The sequence below is a fragment of the Triticum aestivum genome, chromosome 1A (genome assembly GCF_018294505.1).
Source record: "Triticum aestivum cultivar Chinese Spring chromosome 1A, IWGSC CS RefSeq v2.1, whole genome shotgun sequence".
In the NCBI taxonomy this organism is placed as follows: Eukaryota; Viridiplantae; Streptophyta; class Magnoliopsida; order Poales; family Poaceae; genus Triticum; species Triticum aestivum.
This window is the reverse complement of record NC_057794.1, coordinates 307,422-314,921: the sequence shown is the minus strand read 5'-3', so window position 1 is coordinate 314,921 and position 7,500 is coordinate 307,422. Positions and strand designations below refer to the sequence as shown.

Sequence of the window (7,500 nt, the reverse complement as noted above, 5' to 3'; positions counted from 1 at the left end):
CCGCGCCGGCGGCCAAAGCCCGGGGGCCCTAGGTGCCCCCGGTGGCTGTCGTCGGGACGGCCGGTACCCGCGCGCCGAAAGGCGTGTCCCTCGGGGCACTGCGCTGCAACGGCCTGCGGGCTCCCCATCCGACCCGTCTTGAAACACGGACCAAGGAGTCTGACATGCATGCGAGTCGACGGGTTCTGAAACCTAGGATGCGCAAGGAAGCTGACGAGCGGGAGGCCCTCACGGGCCGCACCGCTGGCCGACCCTGATCTTCTGTGAAGGGTTCGAGTTGGAGCACGCCTGTTGTCGGTGTCAAAACCGGCGGATCTCGTGTAGGGGGTCCCGAACTGTGCGTCTAGGCGGATGGTAACAGGAGACAAGGGACACGATGTTTTTTACCCAGGTTCGGGCCCTCTCGATGGAGGTAAAACCCTACTCCTGCTTGATTAATATTGATGATATGGGTAGTACAAGAGTAGATCTACCATGAGATCAAGGAGGCTAAACCCTAGAAGCTAGCCTATGGTATGATTGTTGTAATGTATGTTGTCCTACGGACTAAAGCCCTCCGGTTTATATAGATACCGGAGAGGGCTAGGGTTACACAGAGTCGGTTACAATAGTAGGAGATCTACGTATCCGTATCGCCAAGTTTGCCTTCCACGCCAAGTAAAGTACCTTCCGGACACGAGCCGGAGTCTTCAATCTTGTATCTTCGTAGTCTTGGAGTCCGGCGGACATTGATAGTCCGGCTGTCCGAACACCCCCTAGTCCAGGACTCCCTCAGTAGCCCCTGAACCAGTCTTCAATGACGATAAGTCCGGCGTGCATAATGTTCGGCATTGCAAGGCGGGTTCCTCCCTTGAATAATCCAGAGAAGATAATGAACACCAGGATAGTGTCCGGCTCTGCAAAATAAATTCCACGTTCCACCTAGAGAGAATAAAATGTACACTTAGTTCAATCTGCTGACGTATTATGCGGCGCGACATCACATCGCCACCAGGCCTTTGTTTGAATCATTATACCACCTCAGCATTAGCAGAGCAGTTTCCTCGGCACGTCCTATTGAAGCAGAGATCGTGTTCCCCTTATTCCGGGATTCTCATCAATACGTGCGTGGGTAACCCAACCGGGCCATCAATGGTGACGCTTGGGAGATAAACGAGTTTTACCAGGCCGGTGGGGGACACATAGTTTTGTCCGCCTATATATAAGGGATAAGGATTCACCTTCTCACCCACGCCTTCTTCCTCCTTTGCTTATCAATCCCCGCGAATTCAAGCTCCAACGCCCGAACTCGCGCATCTCACCTCGACCTTCTCCGAATATGACTGGAGCGGGAGGCAAATGGTTAGCCTCCACCGTCAAGGAGGAGGACATCACCAAACTACGCAGCGCCGGATACCTTTCCGGCGATATCGCGCATCGGCTGCCCGACGAGGGGCAGCTCATCCCTACCCCCAGGCCTCATGAGAGGGTCGTCTTCCTTCCCCACTTCCTCCGCGGACTGGGCTTTCCGCTCCATCCATTTGTCCGGGGGCTCATGTTTTACTACGGCCTGGATTTCCACGATCTGGCGCTGAACTTTATCCTCAACATCTCGGTGTTTATCGTCGTGTGCGAGGCCTTTCTCTGCATCCAGCCCCACTTCGGCCTGTGGCTCAAGACCCTTAACGTCAAGCCGAAGGTTATGAAGGGTACGCAAGCGGAATGCGGAGGCGCTATGTTGGGCAAATTGCCCAACGTCCCTTGGCTAGAAGGGACCTTCGTGGACTCCGTCAAGGGGTGGCAATCGGGGTGGTTCTATATCACCGAGCCGCGCAAATCCACATGGGCGGCGGCCCCCGAGTTTAGATCAGGCATCCCCACGCAGCTCACCTCCTGGAAAGAGAAGGGCTTGCAGTGGGGGAATTCGGTGGAGGTGACGGGACTCCGAGCATGTATCAAGAAGATGGTGAGCAATAAGCTCAGGCTCGTTGACGTGGTCCAAGTCATGCTCATCCGGCGGATCCTCCCATGCCAAGAATGGGCATTTAATTTGTGGGAGTTCAATCCGGAACAGCATCAGGCACTAAACGGGCTCTTCGATACAACATACGAAGGCGCCTGGAGGGTGCTGTTCAAGGGCGCCGAAGCCCCTATGTCCGCGACCAAAGACCGCGGATTCAGCTCGTAGAATCCAACTGACGAGGTAAGTGATTCAACCCCATTACGGGACACTTGTGATAATTAGATTGACTCTAGTGAGGCTTCAATCTGCCTCTTCCTTTGACAGGAATGGATGGAGAAGGCCAAGCTGCTCATCAGCCCGGCTCCCATGCCAGAAGACCCAGCAAACGCCCGCTTAACAGGGCTGCTAGTTCTGGCACCGCACGTGGTGCCAGAGAAGAAGGCCAAGAAGGTGGCCGCGGGGACTCGAAAGAGTTCCCGCAATCAGGTGTCTGACGACGACGAGGACTCCTCTCCCGAAGACGAGGAGGAGGAGCACTCACTCCCGGAGGAGGGAGAGAAGAAAAGGAAGGCTTCCCCCACCGGGGGGGCCGAAGGGTCCAAGAGGGGGAGAACTATCCCCCCGGATAGTTCCGCCAACATCAGCGTTGGTGAGGATGAGTGACCTCCAAGGGCCAGGCATCCGGCAAGATCGTAAGTATCCGGATCCTTGATGTGTAATTTCTTTTATGTCGCGAAGTATCCTTCTAACGCCGCATTCTGTCCATAGTCCGGCCAATGATGATCTCCCCGACTCATCGAGCGGGTCATTGGCCTCGTCGGATGTGAATTCCATCCCGACTGCCTCCACCCCACGCGCCAACGAGGACGCCGAGGTGGGATCCCAAAGAGGGACCCATCAGGAGGAGGCTCCGGAGGCACCGTCAGGCAGCCCCCCGGACTTCGTGCCGGACTCCACATCGGAACCCGCAGTGGTTCCAGAGTCCGGCAAGCGGCCCCTTCGAAAGAAGGGCAGGACCGTGACGTCGGCGGCCTCTGTCCAGCCGGAGGCGCCGGATAACCTGCTGGAAGCGCTTAAAGGCGCTTCCATCGAGGAAGAACACCGCACCGTCATGAGTGCGGTGATTGAGAAGGTTCAGCTCGCGAAAAGCGGGCTGACCGAAGCCTGCAGTAGCCTTTTAACCGGCTTTGAGGTAAGAAGTTAAAATTATGTAATATAATAGCGCATAGACAGTATCCCCTGATGCTTGGTTCGGTGTTCGGAAAGAAAAGCCGGACTAAGGATCTATAACAAGATATACGCAGGGATGCCTAAAATATGTCAATATGGGTTTGCAAGCTGCACTACTGACCTCTGCCGCACTAACGGCGGAGGTTGAGGTGCTGAAAAAGGATCTCGAGCGGTCCGAGCAAGAGCTCGGCCATGCAAAGAAGCAGCTCGAGGAAAAAGAAGGTGAGTAACACCTCTTCGAATAAGTACCTTACAGAAAAGGATTTTGGTTGCAAATAAAATTAACAAGGATAATGTGTGCATTGTAGGGGCCACTAACGAGGTGGCAACCCTGAAGGATGCTGTGTTCGCGGCCGAACGCAATGCGGCTGCGGAACGGGCTGAGCGAGAAAAGCAAGAGGCACGGGTGGCAGAAGTTCGGCAAGAGCTCCAGGTTCTCATGGAAAAACATGAGAGTTTGGAGCGTGACTCCAAGACTCGAGAGTCCGAGCTTGCCTCGGCTCTCGAAAGTGCCAAGTCCGCCAAGGCCGAGGCCCAGAAGGCCCTTCAGGAGGTTGAGGACATAAAGAAGATAGCGGCGGGTAAGGCGTTTTTCATGCAAAGCAGGCATGTTAATGTGAACTACCGGATACTTACCCGAATTCGGCGCTCTCCAGGGGTATTTGTAGATCTGCCGCGTAGTGCGGCTGATGCCGCCGCATTCTATCATGGCGAGGAGGGGAGCTCGACGGAGAAGGTCTTCTGGTCTCAGTATACTAAGGCCGGCCATCCGGTGCCCCCAAGCGACCAGCTGAAGCAGCTGATCGAACTCCACAAAGTAGCTGAGGAGGCCATGAAGGGCCTCATAGTCCGGCTGTGGCCTGGACATTCCATGCCTGGTAGCTACTTTGGCCTCGTGCGGCGGCTGGTGGATGCATGCCCTAGGCTGGATGTAGTGAAGCGCTCCGCCTGTATCGAAGGTGCTCGTCGGGCCCTTGCCCGCATAAAGGTGCAATCGGGCAAATTGGATGCGGAGAAGCTTCTCACGGACCCACGGCCACCGGGCAAGGAGTATCGCACGCCGGAGAAGTATTATAATATTGTCCTGAAGGGAGCCTGCAATATTGCAGATGAGTGCTCCCGAAATGTAATCTTTGAGTGAACTCGCTGTGTATTTATCCTGTGCGCTGAAAACTATATTCATATGCACCATGAGCAACGCTTGTTTAATTTAAAATATTACCTTCTGTGCAGCCGTTTATAAAATCTGAGAAATGACAAGTCGTTGGCTTCAGCCCCCAAGCCACAAGTGCTGGGGTGTTCGGTGATAAACTTGAGCACTCTTGTTCCCATATTTGGGTCCATCTAGGGAGGCGCTCAACACGACGAACAAGGCAACCAGACTTATAATGCTTGAACACTCTCACTTAGCCATAGAATTCTATAATTTTAAATTTTGGCGAAGCCCCTAGTATTCGGAAGACCGAATCCGGGGCGCTATCCACGCCTTCATCGGAAATAATCCGGAACTTCGCTCGAAGCGGCATGAGTCTTTAAGGACCCGAAAAAACCTCTCGAACAGCGACCAGTCTCTCGCCTTATCATGCCGGTCAGTTTTAGCTTTCTCCACTGAGGCGTTAACCCGGCTCAACCGGGGCGCAATCGTAGTGGTTCTCCCAGTGCCACCTTAGCCGACGGAACGGAAGCGTAAGGTGCCAAACATGGGAGCCAGGCAAACCCAACTATTGACCCAAGACATGATTCGGAGCCGATTCATATAATGCTATAAGTTCGGGGTGCCACACTTGTGAAAGTGTTCGGACTTTATCACACCATAAAGTGGGAACATGGTTGGGAAATGCATGGAGGAATACAATCAGTAAATTTGACAATGTATGTTATCCTTTAAAGTGACATGTGAAATGCCTTCTAGCCGGATTGTAGATCGTTTGTCTTTGCCGACCTTTTCGCTTCGACCTCGGGACCCTAGAGTCCGGAGTGTGTCCGAATACCTTTCTGGTTAAGAAACAACCGTGGTATGCATGGAGACCAGGCATAGGGGTCATTAGTGCTTTATCAGACAAGTGCCCAACTAGTTATGTTATATTACATGGTTAGTAAGAAACATCTTCTAGGGAGAATAGTTCCGTTAAGGGTTCCTTTCGCTGGGAGGCATGCCCTAAAGTGCATGTCCGGACTGCAAAGAAAGCAGTAAAACACCTGGGGGCAAATAGATAAATAGGTAAAAAGTCATCTTTTAAGTCACCGACCGAATATTCCCTTAAGAATGCTAGCTTTCGGCTTCACCCAGTCTGAGGTACACATCCGGCTGACCCGACAGTAACAATCGCAGAGGTGCTCCCTTTACCTCCTAGCCGAACAATGGGGAACATAGGGGTAAGCACAGGAGCCAGGCAACCCAGCTTGGCCAAAACTTAAGTCATATCGATGCATATAATGGCGAGTAAAAGGTACATGTGGAAGCTTGACACATGTGATGGGTATAAAACCCGTATAATTGAGCTTCTGTAAAAGAAGCCCCCAGGAACAATGAGTGCGGATGGCACATCATGCATATAATTGAGCTTCTATAAAAGTAGAGCGGACTGATACAAATAGTGCGGTAAGCAAGGGATTTGGACTAAATAAACATGTCCCCCTCCAGGGATGAGCTGCGGATTTGGTGTATATAATCAAATTTAATGCTCGTAATTGAGACCACCTGAGTGTTCGACACGGCCTTCTTTAGTCCCTGACTTTTGCATCATGAGTTCGGCAGGTTCACCGCCGGACACTGCTTCTGGTTAACAGAGTCCTGTGTACAAAAAATAAGAATAATAATAATAATAATAAAGAGGCACATTTGCGAGCCCCTGGTGTTGTCGAACCGCACTCTGGGTCCGTTGTGATCGTGCCCCCTCCCCTGTGCCCATGGTATCTCCAAAGTGTGATGATGTACGCGGAGTGTTATTCTTGCGATCATACGCGGGTGAGGGTTGAGTCCGCATTGCTACGCGTGCTCTGATCGCGCCAGGTGGTCTTGGTTGATATTGCTCCGGGCGCGCTTTGCTGTATCCGTCCGTTTAATGGCCGGGCTCGAGAATTGCCTTAAAAGGCTACTCTGTACTTCTGCCGCGAGAGCCGCTGTGTGTTCCTCCGTTCGGAGGGAGCGTTCCGTATTTCCATTGACCGTGATGACTCCACCAGGGCCTGGCATCTTGAGCTTTAGGTATCCATAGTGCGGCACCGCGTTGAATTTGGCAAACGCGGTTCGTCCGAGCAGAGCATGATAGCCGCTGCGAAACGGGACTATGTCGAAGACTAACTCTTTGCTCCGGAAATTATCCGGGGATTCGAAGACCACTTCCAGTGTGACTGAGCCTGTACAGTTGGCTTCCACTCCTGGTATGACACCTTTAAAGGTTGTCTTTGTAGGTTTAATCCTTGATGGGTCTATGCCCATTTTGCGCACTGTATCCTGATAAAGCAGGTTCAGGCTACTGCCGCAATCCATCAGGACTCTCATGAGGTGAAACCCATAGACGATTGGGTCTAAGACCAATGCGGCGAATCCGCCATGGCGTATGCTGGTCGGATGGTCTCTTCGATCGAAAGTGATCGGACAAGAGGACCATGGGTTGAACTTTGGGGCGACTGGCTCCATCGCATAAACGTCCCTTAGTGCGCGTTTCCTCTCCCTCTTGGGTATATGGGTCACGTATATCATATTCACCGTCCGTACTTGTGGGGGAAAACCCTTCTGTCCTCTGTTGTTCGGCGGCCGGGTCTCTTCCTCGTCGTCGTTATTTAGCCCCTTGTCATTATTTTCGGCAATTAACTTGCCGGCCTGCTTGAATACCCAGCAATCTCTATTGGTGTGGTTAGCTGGCTTTTTAGGGGTGCCATGTATCTGGCATGAGCGGTCGAGTATTCGGTCCAAATTGGACGGACCCGGAATGGTTCTTTTGAATGGCTTCTTCCGTTGACCGGGTTTAGAGCCTTGGAATCCGACATTGACTGCCGTATTCTCCTTATCATCGCCGTTAATTCGGCGCTTGTTTTTATTTCGACGTGACCTGCCGTTGTTGTCCTTAGTATCCGGACTGCCAGAATTTTTACAGAGATTGTTGCTGCGGGCTAGCCAGCTGTCCTCTCCCGCACAAAAGCGGGTCATTAACGATGTGAGGGCTGCCATGGATTTCGGCTTTTCCTGCCCGAGGTGCCGGGCTAGCCATTCGTCCCGGATATTATGTTTGAAGGCTGCAAGGGCCTCTGCGTCCGGACAATCGACGATTTGATTTTTCTTTGTCAACAACCGTGTCCAGAATTGCCTGGCCGATTCGTCTGGC

General features: G+C 52.6%; 1 long non-coding RNA gene and 1 pseudogene across 1 annotated transcript in view; both read right to left on the bottom strand.

Annotated features, from left to right (window-relative positions):
* The window catches only part of LOC123183804 (uncharacterized), a 667-nt pseudogene extending 501 nt beyond the window's left edge, over positions 1–166 (bottom strand).
* Positions 1–7,500, bottom strand: part of LOC123183820 (uncharacterized) — a 21,244-nt gene that overhangs the window by 11,576 nt on the left and 2,168 nt on the right. The window lies entirely within an intron of this gene.